This window comes from Cebus imitator, unplaced genomic scaffold (assembly GCF_001604975.1).
Source record: "Cebus imitator isolate Cc_AM_T3 unplaced genomic scaffold, Cebus_imitator-1.0 Scaffold205, whole genome shotgun sequence".
NCBI lineage: Eukaryota > Metazoa > Chordata > Mammalia > Primates > Cebidae > Cebus > Cebus imitator.
In genome coordinates this window covers 541,937-545,840 of record NW_016107520.1, presented here as the reverse complement: position 1 = coordinate 545,840, position 3,904 = coordinate 541,937, and the positions used below count along the sequence as shown (strand labels likewise).

Genomic DNA, 3,904 nt, shown 5'->3' with positions numbered 1-3,904 from the left:
TTGTATTTTTAGTAGAGACGGGGTTTCACCATGTTGACCAGGATGGTCTCGATCTCTTGACCTCGTGATCCACCCGCCTCGGCCTCCCACAGTGCTGGGATTACAGGCTTGAGCCACTGCACCTGGCCTAGTGAAATTTCAAACACAAAAGTATAGTCATGAACTACCACGTACCTGTCACTCAGATTTAACTAGTGTAATAGTTCATGGCTAGTGTTACTTCTGTCTATTTCCTCTCTTTCAGATGATTTTGAAGCAAATCCTGGACATCGTTTTACTCATAAATATTTTTGTATGTATCTTAAAATAATAAGAATTATTTTTAAAAAAAAAAGCCTAACCCAGATAACCATAAGAGATAGGAAATACCCAACTATGTCCTACCCTCTTATACTCCTCTCAGTACTTTATTATCTTTTTTTTTTTTTTTTTTTGAGATAGGGTCTCACTACTGTTGCTCAGGCTAGTTTGCAGTGGCGTGATCTTGGCTCACTGCACACTCAACTTTCCTGGCTCAGGTAATTCTACCTCAGCCTCCCAAGTACCTGGGACTATAGGTGGTGCTACCACACCTGCAATTTTATTGTATTTTTAGTTGAGACAGATTTCACCATGTTGTCCAGGCCAATCTTGAACTCCTGGGTTCATGCAATCCACCTGCCTTGGCCTCCGCAAGTACTAGGGCTATAGGTATGAGCCAGTACTTTATTTCTGACACTAGATGTAAAAGAGTTTTCCCCACACATCAAGCAGTTCTCCAACTAGGTGTCTGGTAACTCACTTTAATTCAGAAACTGTCTTGTCTGGAGACTACCGCAATACCACAAGAGTCACAGGTTGTGACCAGCGCTTTTTTTTGAGATGAAGTCTCGCTCTGTCACCCAGGCTGGAGACCCATCTCAGCTCACCACAACCTCCGGCTCCCGGGTTCAAGTGATTCTCTCCTGCCTCAGCCTCCTGAGTAGCTGGGATTACAGGTGCGTGCCACCATACCCGGCTAATTTTTGTATTTTTAGTAGAGGTGGGGGTTTCACCATGTTGATCAGGCTGGTCTTGAACTCCTGACCTTGTGATCTGCCTGCTTTTGGGTCCCAGAGTGCTGGGATTATAGGCGTGAGCGACCGCTGATGGTATGATGAGTGCTTCTAATCAACTTGTTATAAATCAGAGTTCCCATGACCCCTCTCCCTGGTTTGATAATTAGCTAGGATGGCTCACAGGGAAACAACTTAAGTTTAACAGTTTATTATAAAGGATATTATAAAGATACAGATGAACAGCCAGGTGAAGTAATGCATTGGGCAGGTTATAGGATGGGAGAGGTGCAGAGCTTCTGTGCTCTCTCTGGGTGCATCAACTCCCCAGCCATTCCCCTGTGTTCAGCTACCCTGAAGCTAATCATATCTAGTGGTTTAAGAGTGTCCAGGCCGGGTACAGTGGCTCACACCTATAATCCCAGCACTTTGGTGGGCCAGGGTTGGAGGATCACTTGAACCCAGGAGTTTGAGACCAACCTGGGCTAACATAGTGAGATCCCTTTCATACAGAAACTTAAAAATAAAATTAGCTGGGCATGGAGGTGCACATCTATAGTCTCAGCTTCTTGGGAGGCTGAGGTGAGAGGATCACTTGAGCCCAGAGGTTGAGGCTGCAGTGAGCCGTGATCATGCCACTGTATTCTAACCTGAATAACAAAGCAAGACCCTGTCTCAAAAAAAAAAAAAGTTTCTATAGAGCTTAATTTCCAGCTTCCCCAGAGACTGGTGGGTGGGAATGAAAGTTCCAATTATCTAACCAGTCAGTCTTTTTGGTGAGCAGCAGTCCTATCCTGAGGCCTAGGGGTCCCACACTAAGTCACCTCAATAGCATAAACTCAGGTGGGATCCAAAGGGGTTTCTAGTGACTAACAAAAGTCAGCTCCTATCACTCAGAAAATTCCAAGGGTTTTAGAAGCTCTGTGGCAGGAACCTGAAACAACAAGACCAAATATATTTCATGTTATACTACAGGATCATCACATGAAGAAACAACTTTAATATCCTCAAATGATACACAAGGACATGCTATCTGAGGCATCTATAAATGTTTTAAACAACTTAGTGAATGTTTGTACTGTTACAGTATAGGTACCTTGTATTTACTGTTTTAAGCAAGTAATACAACATGCTTTGAACAAGGATTATCTAATTTGTCTGGGGCTACAGGCACATATCACCACTGCCTGACTACTTATTGTGTTTTTAGTAGAGACAGCGTTTCAGCATGTTGGCACGGCTGGTCTTAAACTCTTGATCTCAAGTGATCTGCCTGCATGACCTCCCAAAGTGAAGGTTTTTATTTTTAGTTTTTTTCTTTTCAATTTTTGTGAGTACATAGTAGATGTATATATTTATGGGTATGTAAGTTTTATAGTACCTAGTACTGTGCCTTATAAAATAGGTTCTTAGTAATATTTTGAGAAGATTAGACCTGTAATACTGTCTTGTTAAAAACTGAAATCTTGCTGCTTTGGAGAATGTTTTAAAATGGCATAATCTGGGCTGGGTGCGGTGGCTCACGCCTGTAGTCCCAGCACTTCGGGACCCCGAGTTGGGCAGATCACCTGAAATCACAAGTTCGAGACCAGCCTGGCCAGCGTGATGAAACCCCATCTCTACTAAAAATACAAAAATTAGCTGGTTGTGGTGGTGGGTACATATAGCCCCAGCTACTCAGGAGGCTGAGGCAGGAAAATTGCTTGAACCTGGGAGGTCAAGGTTGCAGTGAACCTAGATTACACTATTGCACTCCAGTCTGGGCTACAAGAGTGAAACTCCTTCTCAAAGAAAAATAAAAGGGTACAATCTGTTGGAAAGAGCTTGGGATTTTGAATTGGGGGACCTGGGTTTGAGGCCAGCCCCACAATCTGCTAGGTGAGTAACACTGGATGGGCTTTCAAATTTCTGATCCTTCATATCCCTGTTGTGTGTTTATCTACCTTGGAAGCTTCTTGAAGAGATTAAGATGTTGGAGATAGTAGCTTTTAAACAGCAAAGTACTTTATAAATATTATTTTTAATTCCTATACTTTTTTATATCCCTGTTGTTTGTGTATCTACCTTGGAAATTTCTTAAAAAGATTAAGATGTTGGATATAGTAGCTTATAAACAGCATAGTACTTTATATTCTTCTTCTTTTTTTTTTTTCAAGATCTGATTGTTTTATCCATAGATATTATTTTCTTTTTAAGTGGGAGGTGGTCCAAAGAATTATTATTTTTAATTCCTATAGTTTTTCTTAGTAAAGCATGTGTAGATTTTACCTAAGAGGAACTTGGGGAGTTACTAGTTTTTTGTTTTGTTTTTTTTTTTTTTTTTGAGACGGAGTTTTGCTCTTGTTTCCTAGCCTGGAGTGCAATGGCACAATCTCAGCTCACTGCAACCTCTGCCTCCCAGGTTCAAGTGATTCTCCTTTCTCCGCCTCCCAAGTAACTGGGATTACAGGTGCACGCCACCAGGCCTGGCTAATTTTTTGTATTTTTAGTAGAGACAGGGTTTCTCCATGTTGGTCAGGCTGGTCCCGAACTCCTGACTTCAGTTGATCTACCTGCCTTAGCCTCCCAAAGTACTGGGATTACAGGTGTGAGCCATTGCGCCTGGCCGAGTTACTAGATTTTTAAATTTTTGAAAAAGTCTCTCAATGACTTTTGTGAACAAATGATTGAACTTTCTTGATTTAGTATTACATTCTTGGACTGCAGTTTTTACCTCTGATCTAAACACATGAATCTAAATTGAGTATCTCTATGAAAGATCTACTTAGCTTTAGCATATAACTGGAAAATACCATTGAGATCATTTATAGGAGTAGTATTCATCATTATATGGGAAGTTATTCATAAGATTTTTTTTTTTTTTTTTTTTT

At 41.1% G+C, this 3,904-nt stretch overlaps 1 protein-coding gene across 3 annotated transcripts in view; it reads left to right on the top strand.

The window, feature by feature from the left end:
• WDR70 (WD repeat domain 70) overlaps window positions 1-3,904 on the top strand; it is a 329,425-nt gene that overhangs the window by 5,446 nt on the left and 320,075 nt on the right. Inside the window, exon 3 of one of the 3 annotated variants that reach the window (XM_017548235.2) lies at window positions 245-292. The exons of the other annotated variants lie outside the window; for them this stretch is intronic. The gene's annotated coding sequence lies outside the window, so the exon portion shown is untranslated. The remainder of the gene's footprint in view (window positions 1-244; window positions 293-3,904) is intronic. 3 annotated transcript variants of the gene reach the window in all.